We start from the raw sequence: 19,737 nt of genomic DNA, 5'->3' as shown, positions 1-19,737 counted from the left end.
AGATAATATATTATCTTAGGTAGCATTAAAAGAAGTACATGATCCAAAGTCAGAAGTTATCTATCTCTCTAAACCCCAATTTTCTTATCTATGAGGGAGTTAGAAGTAGATAGACTAAGGTCCCTTCTGGGTCTGACATTATATGATTATACAACATTATAAAATCCAAAAGTACTCTTTTCCTTGTATCTAAAGTACAGTGCACAATTCTGAACACCATGCTTTAGTATCAGCATAAACAAACTTTCAGAGAAGAAGGACCAGGATAAGGAAGAATCTCAAGATCATGTTATTCAAAGATTTATTTAAGGGACTAGGAATGTTTAGACTTTAGAACTGTCTTCAAATTTCTGAAGGTTTATTATTTAGAAAAGACATTAGATTTGGTCTGTCTCCAGACAGAACTAAGGTTCATAGAGGTGATAAGAGTATTCAAAGAAGCAAATTTTACTTCACAATAAGGAAAAACAATCAAATAGAATGAGCTTGGGGAAAGCTAGTGAATTCCCTATTAAGCTAATGCTAAAATAACTACTTCTTTAGTATACTGTAGACAGTACTTATGACTTAAATTGCTTGGCCAGATGAGGTCCCTTCCAACTCTAAAAAGACTATGATTTAGTCAGCTAGATGGCACTGTGGATAGACTGAAGTCAGGAGGACCTAAATTCAAATATAATCTCAGACACAATATGTACTATGCGACCCTGTGCATGTTACTTAACCCCAATTGCCTTGCAAAAAGAATAAACTAAAACTAAAACTAAAAGAGGCTATGATTCTATCTTCTACAAAAGATTCTTATACAATAGGAGTTAAGTTTCTAGGATATTTTATAACTCTTATAACACCTGATCATAAGAAGAGAGAATGATTTAAAGATAGAAAGAGACTTACAGGTCATCTCAGTAGTGTTCACAAAGGAAATGGACTATTGCAGCTACATATTGATGTAGAAAACCACAAGTTAGCATTATGTCATACTACATTTTCATTTGTTTTGTTAAATATTTCCTAATGATATCTTTGGCATGTCAGGGTTGCTAGTCTGACCTGTGATATAGGCCAATCTTTTCAGATCCTCTGACTCCAGATACACTACTCTTTCCTTTATATTGCAAAGCCTTTCTCTGATGATTCAGCTCACCAACAAAGAATATGTTATTAGAGTGAGAATACCTACATTCTCCAGACTGCTTAGATGATACAAGAGTGTTTATTTCAAATATAAAAGATAAAAAGTGGGAACATGCATATATCTACTATATAAATTAGCCCCCAGTTAATTCTAACAATCTAATTCCTACAAGGGATAGAGTATGCCAATAAAATAGTTTTCTCCTCTTCATCAAATTTTTATATTAATGTTAATCAGCATTTATCAAATTATGTTGAATATGAAAATAAGACAAACAATAAAAGAAGAATACTTCAAAACTGTCTAGATACTTCTTAGAAAACTCACTTCTACTTTGAGGAAGCTAGGATAAACTTTGTTTCTTCTTTAAAAAACAATAAGGGGCAGCTAGGTGGTACAGTGGATAAAGCACCAGCCCTGAAGTCAAATCTGAACTCAGACACTTAACACTTCCTAGCTGTGTGACCCTGGACAAGTCACTTAATCCCAACTGTCTCAGGAAAAAAAAAACACAATAAGCAAACAAAATAATTAAGTACTAGTTAGAAATAACAACAAAAAAAGGCTTGAGGGTCCACTACTCAGTTTCCTCAGTTTATAAACCTTCATGTTATAACACAAAAAGTGTCTTTAAACTATAAATATATAAATGAGTTGTGACTATTACTCACAAAAGGTACCCAATATTATACAATTATTAGATTAAAATCTAACTCAATTGCAAAAAAAAATGAATGAGCCAAATATGTGAATCAAAATATCTGAATCCAAAGATGTTAACTACCGATGTTAACTATATAGAAGTTATTAGCATAATAATGCCCTAAAATGTTTCAACTATTTTGTGACATTACAAAAACATATTCCAAAAAGGATATACAAGCAGGCTCAAGGTAAAGAACAGGGAGATGAGAGCTACACAGTACTCCTCCACTCATAAGACCACATATATAGTACTTTGATCAATTTTGGGTATCATATTTTAAGTAAGACATTGATTAAGTTGGAGAGTAACCAAAGGCAGACAACCATAATGGTAAACAGTCTCAAAATCATGCTATATATGGATCAAGAGGACATGATAGTTGCTTTCAATTATTTAATAGTGACACAGAAGAGGAATTAGACAATTTTTGGTGATTATAGAGGTCAGAAATAGAAACAAATGTAAAGAAAGGCTTCCAAATAAGTAGGTTTACTGAAAAGAAGATTGTAATATCTCAATGTAACTGGACCATCCTCACTAAAAGAATTCAAAGTCTATTTGTGAGGGCTGTTAAAGAGAATTCTTATATGGTTTCCCAATGTCTCTTCCATATCAGAGATTTTATGACTCCGTGATTAGACAAACATATGGTCAGACCATATGATTTAAAGATAAGATACCTCAGTGATCATCTAATGTAAGTTCCTCATTTTACAAACAGCAAATACACCCATACAGTATGGTCTAATGAGGGAGAAAAAACCTCCACCAAGCTAGGTGCTAAGAACCGTGGTTTCTAGTCCTGGTTCTGTCTTGGGGAAAAATAATAATCTTCCTAGGCCTCAGTTTCTTCTTTTGTAAAATGAACTTAAGAACATAAGCCCTGTCTAAATCATGTAACACAATGGGACAAGTTAGAAAATCTAAGTGTATTTATGGGGTAATATTTTGAGAAAATTAAGTACCATGTAAATGAAAGTTATTATTTTGTGGCTACAAAGTGACAAGGACTATATATCTACACAATATCAATTTAAAATTACTCACTGTAAAGAAGTTTGCATTCCCTGATTAAATTTATGCCAACTGTGGCCTATAAGCATGCTGAGTGACAGAAGGGTAATAGCCCAGACTTAAAAAGATTGTACAGCAGATAGAGCACAGGGCCAGGAGTCAGGAAAACAATAAGTTCAAATCTGGCCTTAAACACTCACTGTGTGGTTGTAGGCAACTCACTTAACACTGTCTGTCGCAATTTCCTTACTGTAAAAGGAGCTGTAGAAGGAAATGCCCAACCATTACAGTATCTTTGCCAAGAAAACCCCAAACTAAGTCTCAAAGAATTGGACACAAATAAAATATGTGAAAAACAACAAAACGTAATAAAAAAGGACACTAGATTTGGAATAAAAAAGTTTTAAAGTTAGCTTTCCTACCCACTCAATAATTGAAAGTGAAAACATGTGAAATCATGGGAAATCAATCTCTCCTGGCCTCAGTTTCCTCAAGCTTAAATGAGAGAGTTGAACTAGATGATCTCTGAGGTCATTTTCACCTCTTTTTCTCTACAGTTCAGAAATGGGAAATTAGAATATTTGGGAAGAAAGTATTTCATGCTGTTCCTACAAATGGAGAACAATGATAAAATCTCCTGACTATACATAATGTTAAATTGCAAAACAGAAAAATATACTTTGCTCCTTCAAAGAGTCAGGGGAAAAAACAATAAGGACTTTAGAGTCCTAAATAAAAAAAACTTTAATGCTTTTCATTACATTCAGAATGGATGTATTGACATTGTGCAGAATTAAGACCAACCAAACATTTATCATAGTAGATAATTTAGGCTAATAAACAGTCCGCCTTTCCTTTTAAAAAAAAAAAAAAAACTCAAACAAGAAAAGCCTTAAAGGATACTATCTAAAGGTAAAATGTCAAAATGCCAATGTGCTTCCTAGTGTTGCCTAACATAGCTTACTTAGAGATACAACCCTTCATCAGACATTATTCAACTTCATATAGATCAAGAAATCCTAACAAATATTTCTCTTAAAAAGGGTTGGACAGCCAGGTCATATGACCAAGAAAATGAAAGACTAGACATTTTCTCTGAAATTCTCAATTTCTCAAACCTCTTTCTGAAATCACAAAAATAAAGTAACTTCAGGGGCAGCTATGTGGCACAATGGATAGAACAACCAGCCCTGAAGTCAGGAGGACTTGAATTCAAATCTGGTCTCAGACACTTAACACTTACTAGCTGTGTGACCCTGGCAAGTCACTTAACTCCAATTGCCTCAGGGAAAAAAAAAAATTAAAAATAAATAAATTAACTTCAGTTGTCTCCATGGTCTAGGAAACCTGGAAAACCAAAGAAGGTTTAAAAAAAATAATAAACTAATGCCTAACCTGAGCTCATACAGCCTTTCACCACTTAACATAAAATAATCAGCAGTAGGGCCATACTAACCAACTTAAGGACCCAACTAATATAGAGGCTTACCACATAACTCAAACCTATATCCCAATCCCAGTTCCTTCTTTCCAGTGCCATGGAGATTTCAGCACTCACTCAGAAAGTTTGCAAAAAGAAAAAACAGAGGGAAAAGACTGATTATTACCAAAAATTACAGGAAGAAAACTCAAAGACCTTAAACAAGTTCAGGTATCTATAAATAAATGCTGTAAAACAAAACAAAACAAAACAAAACAAAAAACAGCTAACACTTGATGAGAAGGAGGATTCTCTAGAATGTGAGAACATGAAACCACAAGCATGCTGTTCCTGAGAGGTTTAAAAGAGAAATGAAAATTATGAAAGCAGAATTTATTATCTGAATAACAAAAATAATGGGCAATTTTTTTTTAAACCACCTTGAATTTGAGGTGGTAATTTTCACTAAAGAAACAAAAGAGAAAAGAAAAGAACTAGGAATGCAAATACACAGAGATGATGACCAAGAGAGAAGGAGGAAAAAAAGTTTAAAAACCATGTTCACCATCCAAGCAAAATATACTGATTTCAAATTTAGGATATGAGATACAACTTTAAGATTCACGGGTCTCTAATAAATGCCATGACTAAGCATGAATCCCAAGAGATTTTTAAGAGGGGGAAAAAAAAGGAAAGGAACCTAACAGTACAAAATTTACAGCAGCTCTCTTCTTAGGGCAAAGAATTGGAAATTGAGATGATGCCATCAATTGGAGAATAGTTGAATAAATTATGGTATGTGATTATAACAAAATATTATTGTTCTATGGGAAATGAGCAAGATACTTTCAGAAAAAAAACTTCGAAAGTCTTCTAGGAACTCAAGTAAAGTGAAATGTCTGGTGTACAAAGTAATAGCAATAATTGGGACAATCAGCTGTGAATGACTTTGTTATTATCCTCAACAATACAATGATCGGGACAGCTAGATGGCACAGTAGATAGAGCACCACCCTAAAGTCAGGAGGATCTGAGTTCAAATGGGACCTCAGACACTTCCTAGTTGTGTGACCCTGGGCAAGTCACTTAATCCCAATTGCCTTGGGGCAAATTTGGACCGCAAAATCTTACAAAAATGAATGTTGAAAGTTATCTTTACATGTAATTAGAAAAATCAAATACTATTGAATAAAAAAAGGAAAGAATTGAATTTTAAACTAGAAAAGGGGGTGGGGGAGCTGATAGCATAAGCATATTAGCAGAACATGGAATAATTTACCTGTCATATCTATGAATAAGGGAAGAATTTATGGCCAAACGAGATAGAGAGCATCACAGAATGTAAAATGGATAACTGACAATATTAAATTTAAAAGTTTTGTACAAAACAAAGCCAATGTGGCCAAGATTAGAAGGAATGCAGAAAACTGGGGTAAAATTTTAAAATTTTACTCATAATAAGGCCTCATTTCTCAAAGAGATAAAAAACAGAGACAAATTTATAGGAATGCAAGTCATTCCCTAATTGATAAATAGTTAATGGATATGAAGTTTTCAGAAGAAATTAAAGCTATATATAGTCATATAAAAAAAGTTCTAAAATCACTACTGAATAGAGAAATGTACATTAAAACAAGGTACTACTTCACACTTATTAGACTGGCTTAACAAAAGGAAAATGACAAATGTTAGAGGAATGTGGGAAAATTGGGACACTTGATGCACTGTTGTTCACTGTTTCAATAATTCTGAAGAACAGTTTGGAACTCTGCCCAAAAGACTGTACAACTCACCTACCTCCTTTGACCCAATAACAACAATATTAGGTCTGTAATCCAGAGATTAAAAAAAATAAAAGAAAAAGACCTATATGTAAAAAAAAGATTTATAGCAGCTCTTTTTATACTAACAAAGAATTAGAAATTGAGTGAAAGTCATCAATTGAGAAATGGCTGAACAAGTTGTGGTATGATTATGATGGAATACTATTGTGATATGAAATGACAAGTAGGATGCTTTCAGAAAAACCTGGAAAATTTTATATGAACTGATGCAAAATGAAGTGAGCAGAAACAGAACAACACTGTAGACAGTAACAATATTTATGATAATCAAATGTGAATGAATTCATAGCTACTCTCAATAATATAATGATGTAAGAAAGTCTGGGAAGACTCATGATGGAAAACACTATTCACTTCTAGAAAAAGAACTGATGGGGACAGCTAGGTAGGTAGTGCAGTGGATAGAACACCAGCTCTGAAGTCCGGAGGACAGAGTTTAAATCTGTCCTAAGATACTTAACACTTGCTAGCTGTATGACCCTGGGCAAGTCACTTAATTAACCCCAATTGCCTCAGAAAAGAAAGAAAAAGAGAAAGAGGGAGGGAGGAGGAGAGGGAGAGAGGGAGGGAGAGAGAGAGAGAAGTAACAAATGGGAAACAAAATATAGGAGAGTGAGAGTCAGTAGAGTTGGTGAAAAGAAGACCACCTTAAAAAAAAAAAAAAAAAAAACAAGCTTAAGTAACATAATATTGTGTTTTTATATCAGAAGAGGGGGAAAATCATACTTGGAAAAAAAATCCAAATTAGAAATGAAGGAAAATATCCATCTAATTCTCATAACTTTAAATGTGAATGGATTAGTAAACTAGTAAATGAAAACTAATAAATTAGTAAAATGAAAAAGTGACAAATCTGACAAGAAAACAAAATTCTACAATTTGTTACTTACAAAGAATTCATTTAAAAATGAAACAGAGGAGAGAAAAAATTTACTACGTATCAAGTGAATCCAAAAAAGCAGAGCTGCCATTGTGCCAAAAAAGCAAAAACACTGAAAAGTAAAAAGGAATAAACAAGGGAACAAATTTTGTGCTAAAACATCCCCCCCAATATACAAATACACACAATAAATCAATCAGCAAATAAACCAATCTGCTCCAAATGCTATCATCCAGACTCATAAAAGAAATATTAACTGAGTTACAAGACACAGACAGTATTAAAATAGTGACAGGAGACTTTAATATCTCTCCCAGTTCTGGATATCTAACACTAAGAATAAACAAAAGAGAAAATATAAAACTAACTGCTAGAGAAAATAGGGTTAGAAGAGTTATGGTATTTTCTAATGGGACAGCAAAAGAAATCCAATGTGTGATAAAGTAGAAAACATAAATTACCCAGTTAAAAAACCTCCTTACTTGATTTAAAAAAAAAAACCTACTGAGAAAACTAGAAAACAATCCGGAAGAAATCAGATTTAGATCAATACCTCACACTATATTCTACAATACATTTTAAACAGAAACACAACATTAATGATATTTTTTAAAATTGAATGAGATTCTATACTTCTCACAGCAATGAGTAGAAATTATAGGCCAGCAAAACTCCTGAGGCCCAACTAGATTAAATTGTAAGTAGGGAATATTCAAGAAAATAAATACAGCATAGATAATATTAATTTTTGGATTTCTAAATCAGAAAGCTACCATTGTTTCTATTTGAATTTGATGCCACTACTCTTAATTAAACAAAAAGAAGGCAATTACAAAATATAAATTATATTACGCTAAATTGAAAAGCTTCTGCATAGACAAAATAAATGCATCTAGGATAAAAAAAAAAGTGGCCAAATTGAAAAAAAACTTTGTATTAAATACAATAAGGGCTTAGTAAAGATATATAACTATAGTGTGTAAAACTATAAAAATACATATACATATATATACATATATGAATGGTGGCTACTCTTCAATAAATCTAGTGGTCAAAAAATATGAACAAAGTTCTCAAAACAAAAACTTCAACATATCCATTACCACTTGAATAAATGTTCCAAATCAGTAATAATAAGAGAAATGCAAATCAAAACAACCCTTGAAGTTTCCCCTCACACCCTGAAAGCTGGCAAAGATTTGCAATACTCAATGTTGGAAGGATTGTAGACTGACAGGAAAAATACACTGTTGATGGAGCTGAAAATCGGCACAACCATTTTAGAAAGCTTTTTGGAATTATGCAAGTAAAGCAACTAAAATATCAATGCCCTTCATATTAGAGATTCAATAACTGGTATTCTACTCCAAGTAAGTTATTAATAAGAAGAAAGTCTCCTTATACACCAAAATATTTATAACATCATTTTTTGTGATAGCAAAGAATTGAAAATTAAATAGATGCCCATCAACTGGAAAATAACGACACAAATCATGGTACATGAAGGTAATGGAATGTCACTATGCTGTAAGAAGAGATGTATGGAATGAATAGACTTATAGAAATATCCAGAACTGCAGCAAAGTGAAATAAGCACAGTCAAGAAAACACAGAAACTACAACAATGTAAACACAATCATATGTAGCAAAAAAAATCAAGTGACCACAACAAAATCATAAAAGCAAATCATAAATCAAAATCATAAAAATAAAATCATCAAGCAAATAAAGAGATAGGAGATAATATCCTCAACCTACCCCTTTGTAGAAGTGAAAGGTCCACAATTGTTACACATTGCAAATGTTTTCAAAATTTTTCAATGCATAATTTGACCATGCTAATTTTTTTCTTTAAAAATTTTTTTTTGCTACATAGGATGCATTTTTTGGAGGGGGAGTGGAAAAGGGAAAGCTATTTGGTATAACTACGATAATATAGAAACAGAAAACATCAATAATTTTTTTTCAATTTTATTTTAATAGTATATTATTTTTCCAATCACATGGAAAGATGACTTTCAACTTTCATTTTTGTAAGATTCTGAGTTCCACATTTTTTTCCCTCCCTTCCTCTTATTTATTCTCCTCCCCATACTAGCAAGCAATCTGATATAGATTATTCATGTACATTCATTTTTCACATATTTCCATGAGTCAAGTTGGGAAAGAAAAATCAGAACAAAAAGGAAAAACAAGAGAAAGAAAAAAACAAGAGGAAAAAAAAAGATGACAATAGTATGCTTTCGTCTGCATTCAGTTTCCATTTCTCTCTCTGAATGCAGATGACAAAAAATATTTTTTAAAAAGAAAAAAACTGGCTATCCATCTAAGCATAAAAGCTTTATTTAAGAAGTTATTCCAACTTATTAAATCATACTAAGGAAATCATGATTTAGAATAGAGTTCAAAATACAGCCACAGCCTATTAATCATAGAGAATTAACTGAGATATATAAAATACAGATCTGAATCAGTAATATTCCCTCCTAATTATATATATATATCAGAACTTCTACAACTAAGCCATGTTAGCTATTTTTCAGAGTTGAACTTAAAAAATAAATCTAACTTCAAATAAAAGTCAGAACTGTAATTGTTGGAAAGATGAATAGATTTAGAGTCAAAAGTTCCAAGTTTTAATATCAACCCTGCTACTTATTTCTGTCTGATTTGAACAGATAATTTATCTAAGACTTCCTTAATTTCTTTATCTGTAAAGTGAAGATGTTGGATTAGTCACTAATTTTACTCCAATGAGAAGTATGCAAGGAAGAACTGAATCCATTCCCTTTTAGAGAAAGTTTTGCCAATAAAACACATTTTTTCAAGAATTTGTCTTTATGGAAAAAAAAAATCTAAGTTTATAGTTCAAATTTAAACTTCACGTGAAGCTTTCTCTAATATCCTACATCATGTTATCCTCCTTTTTCCATCCATAAAGACCATTTCACATTTCTTCCAAACAATGCTTTGCTTATATAACTCCTTAATGGTTTTGTGATTTCTTGTTGTAGGTATTAATAGTTGTTGTGTATATATCTCATTCCCTGACCATACTTGAGGGCAAGTGAGGACAGTAACTGTGTCTATGTCTCTCCCAAACTTTGTTTCTTATGCTCATAGCCTGATATATTCAACAGATTTTAAGAATGACTTCTCTGGGCCTCAATTTCCCATCTGTCAAAAAGGGGCCAAGTTAAATTAACTATAAAGTCACTTCTAATTATAAAATCCTACAAATCTAAATTAAGAGCTAGTTTTGATTAAATAAAAAAAGTCATCTGTTTAAAAATTCAATGTTTTATCAATGCTAATATCTTTTAGTTCAAGGCAAATACCTGACAAAGTGTCTTCAAAATTCTAGGCATGGTTCTATGAAAGAAATTAATAAATAGGCAGACTTTTAGTTATATCACAGTATACCCTTTTCCCTAACATAAGCATATATTGACCTAACATTTTCTAATATGCTCAAAAATCTCATAATGCTAAAAAAACTAAAAAACTGAATTTTTTGTCCCCTACTGTTGACTAGTACGTAAAATAGTTGCTTAAGACTATTTCCAAACATATAATGCTGTGCAATTATTTTAAGTTAAACTCTAATTCTTAAATGTTAGCACCAATATCCTTCTATGGTTTCATTTATTCTGTTCAAGGTAATAGATGAACCTTTGTGGAGCCTTTTAGCTCCATAAACTATGATCTAAGAAAAGGATACAATGGAAAAACATTGTTTCTGTCTCAGAAAAGGTAACATAGCTCAGAATGGTGAAAAAGAGTACTAAATTAGAATCAGAAGACATCAGAGTCTGACTTCTACCTCTAACACTAGTTGTGTGACCTTGGGCATGTAATTTAACCTTTTTGATCCTCCATGTCATCTACAAAATTAGATAGTTGCTCCTAGACCAGTTTGAACATCCTATGATTCTATTTTTTTTTTCCTTTTGGCAAACTGAATATAATTGAGAGTTTAAAGTTTTACATATGATTTTATTTCATATTAGATGTTTTTCTTAAAATGACTACAGTGTTAATCAGATTATCAACAATGAAGTAGTGAAACAAAAAAGGACAAGTGAGAATCAATAAAACCAGGCAGATTCCATTCAAACACCAGATATGCCACCTGTCTGCACAGACTTTGGAGACTCACCTTCTTTTTTAAAATCAAAGTGTAAACTCCAGTTTGACTGAACAGTCATTTAATGATTCTAGTAACCTAAATGCTTTAGGACAGGCATAATACATGTACAGGTTAAATAAAACATGGCACAATAGAAAGAATGTTCCATCTGAAGACAGGACACCCTGGGTAGATCTCCTTATCTATTTAACATTTGGGTAGGTTACTTAACCTCTTCCAGCCTCAATTCCTCATCTAGTATATGAAGAGGTTAGAGAATAGATGACCTCTAAAGTTCATTCTAGCTTCAAGTCTAAAATCCTGTGAGTTCAGCTAAGACATGACAGGATTTAAAGTTGAAAGTGATCAATGAGATAGATCATTGAGGCAAAGGATCCTTAACTCCCCTAGAAGTCCATAGACATCAAGGGGAAAGTATTTGCCCATGAACTTGGATAAAAAAGAATTACAATTTCATATTAACTAACAGTTAAATAAAAATTTAGCATTTCCTTCAATTATGAATATAAGCAACAAAACATACATAGAAAAGGTCCACAATTTTTATCAGATTGCCATAGTGGTCAATGACACAAAAAAGTTAAAATACACCTAATATAGTTCAAAGTTCCATCATTTTATAAATAAAGAAATGAAGACCAAGACAAGCAAAATGATTTACCCAAAAAATTTTTTAAAATCCCCAAAATCCCCAAAGGATTTATATCAAAATAACAACAAGTATCATGACCAGTCATAGAATTCGGATCCTTAAACTTCAAATTCAGTATTCTTCCTACTATACCTCTTCATAAACTACTTCATTTCCAAATCTTTCACTCTGGATGATTATTATCTCTCAGTTAACATAGATAAATGGAAGATGACAATCACCTAAACTCACAATACATAAGTCTTTCATCTAATAGTGATGTGTAAGATTATCTCTCCCAAACCAAATCTCTACTAAAAACACCAGAAGTCAATAAATATGTAAAATGAATAAAAACATTCAAATTTCTGTTAAAATATTTGTGGAAGAAGAACAGTGAAATAGTTTGTTTACATAAATAAAACATTTAGTCTTAGAAAACCATTTGACTCTTCAACAAACATTTAAGTAATTATATAAAAGGTACAGTCTTGTGAAGTAGATGGTTCAACTATTGAATAAAAAACTGAATTTTTTCATTTACTATTATCATCCCCATTATGTAAAGAAAAGATGTAATCTTTCTCCTTAGAGAACTTACTCGGTATTCAATTGTCTGAATCACATACAGTAAAATTCTATTTTACCACCTTTTTCCCTTTAAAAAGAATTAGCTTCACTCTTTTCCCATCATTTTTATTATTTTTGAGGGAGGAAAGTCTCACACAGGGTGTTAGCAATTATTCTACTAAAAGTTGCAACTATAAAGTCATCCAAATATTGAGAAAATAGTTAAGAGTTATTTGCTGGTGTAAAGGTTGATTCCAACAAGAAGCTGAAAAACAAAAAAACTTTAGAGAGGTTCAGAAGGGAATTGTAAGAGAATGACTCACCAAACTTATGTACCTTCAAATTTCCTCACTAAAGAGAAGGCTATTGTTGACATATCACACACCTTTTGTTTTCAATAAAGAATAAGCATTTGGTCTTTGAAAGTAGTAGCATGTGTCAACAGAACATTTAAACTAAGTCTAACAACTAAAATTTTTCTGCCAAGAGATCTCTACAGGGCTCCCATATCTGAGAAGCAGAGTGGGCTTCAGTATAAAATCTAAAAGCAACAAAGTCATTTTATTATCCTCAAATTATCACCATGGCTTACTACTGTACCCTAGTATAATATAAATGAATGTTTTATGCTAGCCTTCAAAACTATAAATTGGCTGCAATCTAAATATTTTCCCTTCCTTTAATTAGCAAAGTACTGTGGATGGCTGATCCCCTTTTTAGTCATTTTGTGAGGTGAATATACTTATTTATTATGGATTGCGATCTATCTTAGTAGAGGTAGACTTTGACAGTGAAATAACAGACCCCTCCATACACTGTTATCTCAAGCCAAATATCTCAACAGTTTCTATTCAGAACTCACTTCCTAGATGCCTTCCAAAATTTCCCTAGAGCATTCGAAAGACAAAATTTCTTATCAACATCTTTCTTGATGTAGATGACTATGCCAGGTGTAACAGAATGAACTGTTCTGACTACCTCTGAGGAACAATTGAAAGAACACAAGTCTTAGTATTCTAATAACTTATAGAACTTCAAGTTTTCCAAACATTTTACATACAGTTGAAACTAGAACACTAGTGAGGCAGGTATTACAAATGTTGTTATCACCATTTTACTGAACCTATACTGAGGTTCAGAAAAGTTGAATAACTTGAGTGGAAAGGAAAATAGGAATCTAAAGTCATCAGTTCATATAAGCACTGACCTGGAAATAGGTTCAAGTTTCCTTGGTTCAAGGAACCAAGGGTTCAAATCCTAGTTCTGATAATTACCAGCTCTGTAACATCAGTCAATTTGCTTTCCCTCTCTAGGCCTGTTTCTTACTCTATAAAATGAGACACTGGACTAGAAAATCATTAGGGTCTCTTTCAGTACTAAAAGTCTATAAAATTTGGAGAAGCAAAATTTACCTACAAAAATGGCTATACTAGATGGGATAGAAGCAGCATCTTCCCTTGTCCTAACAATAAAAATAGAAGGTTCTTTCTACTCCCACAAATTCTATTATATGCCTGTAATATAAAACATTAAGACTTTGAATGGGATCCCCAAGAGTCTCAGAGGATTAAAAAGAATGAACAACAAACTCTTCTGTCTTTCATTAAAGACCCTCCAGAAACTAGTTCCAATGTGCTAATCTTCATGCACTCTTTCTAACCAAATTGTACTACATACCTCTTTTCCATCCAGCCTTCTCCTGCCTCTGTACATTCAGGTACCAAGTGCAGAAGCCACTCTTTCCATATAGGCTTTTTTTCTTTGGGTTCGACCTGTTTCACACAAAGCTTTCACTGCTTCTCCCTTCTCAATCCAATTAGTAATCTAAATTTCTTCTTTGCCTCTTTCACACTTTCACTTACAGCATACTCACGTGCCTAGACTGTATCCCTCTGTCAAATTTCATCCTTATAAACCCACTGCACAATCAAGCAAACAGTCAATAAACATTTATAAAATTCCTACTATATGCCAGGCACTGTACTAAACCCTTTAGAAATAATATCTCAATAGTTCCTCACAATACCCTGAGAGGTGGACACTACTTGGGAGAGGAAGGAGAGGAGAACGATAACATGAAAACCAACTATGTGCCAACAAGATATGTATTGGGGGTAAATCGGAGATGATCAGAGGCAAGGCCCTACAATTAATAAGGGTCTAAAAGGGCTTCCTGTAGGGGTCGATGTCTATTTCTCAAATGAATTACCAGTTAGGAATGTAAACTTCAAGACCCCCTGCCCCGCCACTTCCTGCTGTCTCCACCTGCTCAGTTTTGTTTGTTTTCCCCAAAGCCCTTTCCTCCCTCTTCCCTCCCTCCGTCTTCGCTTCCTCTCTCTCCCCTCCATTCCTCCCAACTCTTCCCCGGCCGGGCCCGAGCCTCGGCCTCGCCACGCAGGCCGACCTTCTCGATCCGGCAAGGCGGGCTCTCCCACCTGGCTGCCGCGGCCCGGGTTCCTCTTTCGTCCCCTCCCCCTTCGCAATCACCCCCTCATATTTCCCCTCCCTCTCCTGCTGCATCCCCTTCTCCCCCCACCTCCGCACCCGCAGAGGGCAAGGCCAGGCCTCTCATGGCCTGGCTCCGCATTCCCGACTCCGGACCTGCCGTGAGGCGCTGGCTGTGGGGGCCTAGGCCCAGACGACCGGGACCGGGCCTGGGAAGGGCGGAGGGTTCCGAGGGGCTAGAGGCGAGAGGGCCGTGGGAATCTACACTCACCAGAGAAGATCAGGGCGGGAGGGCGGGGGCAATCTTCGAGCAGGGGCTGGGGCTGGAACTGGGGCTAGGGCTGGAACTGGGGCTGAGGCGTCGCCTGTCTCCGCTCCTCAGGCCACCGCCGTCGCCGCCACAGCTCCGCGCTGCCTTCGCTGCGTCCAGGGGCTGCCTCCCCTCACTCAGCCGGGACACCAGCCTCCGCACCGATGCGCATGCGCAGAGCGGGACAGTCCGTGGGGCCGCTGGGACTTGTAGTTTCTGCACTGTCTTTTTTTTCCAGGTCTCTTGGCGAGTAGTAGTTAGATTTCAGCTGAACGACCTTGCTTTGTGCCTCAGATACTTTATCTATAAAACAGAACCTTCTTTTTGGTTCGAATTTGTGTTTTCATTGGTATTGGAATCTTTCGGTGAAAAGCTTTTACCTACCAAGGCAGATGGACAAACGGTGAGTCGAAAATCATCTGTGCAGCAGGCAGTGTCAGCCCTGAGCTACATCTTACTGTCTCAGAGAGTTACCTGGCACATTCAGAGTTTGAGCGATCTGCCCGACGTCAGAAGCCAGCAGGTATCAGAGGCTGAACTTGGAGCCAGGCCTTTCTAATCCAGCCCTCTTCACGACTCCCGCTGGCCTCTCCCTCACAGTAATCCTCCCAGATGCCCTATGTAACACCTCACTCACAAAAATCAGAATCCTACAGGCCAGTTCTGATAGACGTGTGATGGAGGGAGCCATCTGCTCCCAGAGAGAGGCCGGTGGGAACTGAGTGTGGATCACCACATAGTCTTTTCACCTTTTTTGTTTGCTTACATTTCCTTTTCCAATTTTTTCTCTGATTTTTCTTGTGCATTACCATAATCGTGGAAATTTGTATAGAAGAATTGTGCTTGTTTAACATGTATTGGATTACTGGCCATCTAGAGGAGAGGAGAAAAGGAAGGAAGGGAGAAAAAAATTGGAACACAAGGTTTTGCAAGAGCGAATGTTGGAAATTATCTTTGCAGATGTTTTGAAAACAAAAAGCTTTAAGAAAAAAAGAAAAAATCAGAATCCTAACTCTGTGACTTTGAGCAGGTCATAGGATCATAACTTTAGATTTGGAAAATAACTTTATAAATTGTCCAGGCCAAAGGGATCTGTATGTACACGAATGTTTGTGGCAGCCCTCTTTGTAGTGGCCAGAAACTGGAAACCGAGTGGATGCCCATCAATTGGAGAATGGCTGAATAAATTGTGGTATGTGAATATTATGGAATATTATTGTTCGGTAAGAAATGACTAACAGGATGATTTCAGAAAGGCCTGGAGAGACTTACACGAACTCATGCTGAGTGAAAACGAGCAGGGCCAGGAGATCATTATATACTTTAACAACAATACTATATGAGGATCAATTCTGATGGACGTGGCTATCTTCAACAATGAGATGAACCAATTCAGTTACAATGGAGCAGTAATGAACTGAACCAGCTACGCCCAGTGAAAGAACTCTGGGAGATGATTAAGAACCATTACATCGAATTCCCAATCCCTATATTTTTGCCTGCCTGCATTTTTTATTTCCTTCACAGGCTAATTGTACAATATTTCAGAGTCTGATTCTTTTTGTACAGCAAAATAACAGTCTGGTCATATATACTTATTGTGTATCTAATTTATACTTTAACATATTTAACATCTACTGGTCATCCTGCCATCTAGGGGAGGGGGTGGGGGAAGGAGGGGAAAAATTGGAACAAAAGATTTGACAATTGTCAATGCTGTAAAATTACCCATGCATATAACTTGTAAATAAAAAGCTATTAAAAATTAAAATAAATAAATAAATAATGAATTGTCCAGGCCAACACCCTCATTTTACAGATGAGGAAACTGAGGCCCAGAGAAGAAAAGTAACTTCTTTCAGTTAACAACAGTAGGAAGTAGCAGAACTGGAATTTGAACACAGGGCCTCTGATCCTACATCAGAGAACAACACATTTGATGGAAAGTCAATGTTTTGTTTGTAATAGGATTTTTTCCTCCTTGATACCTCATTGAAAGTCAATGTTTTGTTTCCACCAGGGTTTTTTTTTTTCTTTCTCCTTCCAAACGTCGTAAATAAAATGAACATTTTTTAAATAAAAAAGAAAATTAATGTTTAAGTGATCTCATGTCATGCTACTCCCATTCATTTACTAGATTCCTGCTCCTTTCCATCTCAGAATGTTTTCTCCCACTATCTACCTATAATTGAAACAAATACAACAAGGGATATGGCTCACAAGAGATAAAACTTGAAAGCACTTTGCAAACCTTAAAGCACTATATAAAAAAAAGTGCTATTATTATTTTCCAACATTCAGTTACCAGGCCTCCAGTTTATTGAGATCTTTATTCCCTTGCAGGAAAACAAATAAATAGGTAGGTAGATAGATAGATGATGGATATATGGACATATACAGTTTAATCTGAATTATTAACCCTTTACTAAGTCCATACAATCATTAAAACAATAAATTAATCCCCGATGTTTATTGACAAATTTCTGAGGTATAAATTCATACATGAAATGTTGATAATCAGGTCTTGAAAGAAAGTTCAGCTAAAGTCTGGGTACAACCATCATAACCTCAGTTATCTTATCTACTTTTCATCTCGAAGTCCTTCCATTCTGAAAAACCCAGATCCTGTGCTACCTTTTCCTTGAAATTTTCTCAGAAGCTCTGAGTCTCAGAGTTAGAAGGGATCTTGTATCTTATCACATCCAACTTCTACATGATATTTCTTTCACAACAACCCAAAGAAGTAATGATTCAGCATCCACATGAATCCTCACCCCATTCCAAATGGATTGTAGAGCCCCAGATTGTCAATATCTTTCCTTAAATGTGACACCTAGAACTGACCTCAATATTCCAGGTTCTGACCAGGACAGAAGTAAGAACTGCATTTTTAAATACACTTTAGAATCATAAAAGCTTTGGGGGATACAATTTCTGCCCCTCGGGCAGTGGAGCTGCCACAATTTATTCATCCTGAGCTTGCAATCCATTAAAAATATCACATCCTTTTCACAGTAGCTTTATAGGACTAATCATAGTCCTATTCATGAAGTAGATTTTTTTTTAAGCCAAGTATATGGTTTGACATATACCTATATCAAATTTAAGATTTTTACACTTAGCATTTCATGCTATACCCTGTCAAGATCTCTTTGAATTCCAAGTGTAATTCAACATGATAGAGCTAGCCTATTCAGCTTAACCCACCGAGATCAGCAAATTTAAAAACATGACACCTATATCTTCAACCAAGCTATCTGATTTAAAAAAAAATAAATTGCACAGGATCAAAAACAGGTTGCTGTTTTTGCTAAATATTTGCCTACTACATTGATAATGACTCACAAATGCTTCTTTTGGGAGGGTCCAATCACTCACTCAACAAGCTCTGAATCCACCTACCTGTTCTATTATCTAGCTCATATCTCTCCATCTTATCCAGAGAAGGGAAGAGGAATAAACTTTTATATAGTGTTTATTATGAGCCTTAGCCCTGTGCTAAGGATTTAAATATATATATATATAATTTGATCATTACAACAACCCTACAAGATAGGTGGTTATTCTTTCCATTTTATATTTGAGAAAATTGAGGTAAACAGAAATTAAGTGTCTTGTTCAGGGTCATACAGCTTGTGTCTTCCTAACTTGAAGCTTAGCACTGTGCTACCAGATGCCTATCCATATACCAAAAGAACATGAAACACTTTGTCAAATGCGCCACTAAAATATATCTAAAGCATTTCCACCAGTCTCATCAAAATCCTGTCAAAAAAAAAAAAAATGAAGGTATTCTGGCATGACTCATTCTTGTTAAAGTGATACTGACCCTTAGTTATCTCTATTTTCCATTTTAAAGTTCTCAATCCATCCTTTTGATGATGTATCATAGGATTTTATGGGAATTAACACTTGTAGACCATACCGATCTCCCTTTTTTGGAGAATCTGTACAAAATTTGTCTTTCTTAGATCCTTGAACTTCTTTCCAATTCTCTAGAATCTTTCAAAGCTCACTACCAACCTCTCAGCAATCCTAGTACCTGATGAGTTCAATTCAATGAATGCAATTAAGCATCCTCTTATGATGTCCTCATTTTCGGTAAGGTTTTAATTCTCTGTTAAACATCTTTCCTCTATCCTTTCTAGTCCAAAGATCATTCCCCTTAGCAATAAAAATAGAAGCAAAATGAAAATTGAGTAATTCTACCATTTCTCTGCACTCTATTATTATTATCTCATCCAATCTGAACATGGCCTATCTCTTTAATGTTTTTATCCTTAACACTCAGAGCACCTTTGATTTCATTCTAATGTGATAAGTCTCCTACATAGATCGCAACCCACTCAGAACTTTGTAAATAAGTCCTAGGCATTTGCTTGAAGCAAATAAATGTTAAGAAACTTATCCTGAGTCTAAGAGTTAGTTACTCATCTTACAGAAGAGATAGAATTTATTATGAACTCTTAACATTATTTTTTTAATAACTTTTTATTGATAGAACCCATGCCAGGGTAATTTTTTACAACATTATCCCTTGCATTCACTTCTGTTCCGATTTTTCCTCTCCTTCCCTCCACCCCCTCCCCCAGATGGCAAGCAGTCCTTTACATGTCCTAACATTATTTT

The 19,737-nt window shown here is 34.8% G+C and overlaps 1 protein-coding gene across 8 annotated transcripts in view; it reads right to left on the bottom strand.

The window, feature by feature from the left end:
* The window catches only part of GAPVD1 (GTPase activating protein and VPS9 domains 1), an 88,368-nt gene extending 73,110 nt beyond the window's left edge, over positions 1 to 15,258 (bottom strand). For 6 of the 8 annotated variants that reach the window (XM_051979637.1, XM_051979641.1, XM_051979638.1 and 3 more), the window contains exon 1: positions 15,070 to 15,257. The gene's annotated coding sequence lies outside the window, so the exon portion shown is untranslated. Of the gene's footprint in view, positions 1 to 15,069 lie in introns of all 8 variants that reach the window. The other 2 variants (XM_051979640.1, XM_051979643.1) reach the window with 1 other exon arrangement.
* Positions 15,259 to 19,737: the final 4,479 nt, after the last annotated feature.

This window comes from Antechinus flavipes, chromosome 2 (assembly GCF_016432865.1).
Source record: "Antechinus flavipes isolate AdamAnt ecotype Samford, QLD, Australia chromosome 2, AdamAnt_v2, whole genome shotgun sequence".
NCBI lineage: Eukaryota > Metazoa > Chordata > Mammalia > Dasyuromorphia > Dasyuridae > Antechinus > Antechinus flavipes.
This window is presented reverse-complemented; position numbering and strand designations above follow the sequence as displayed.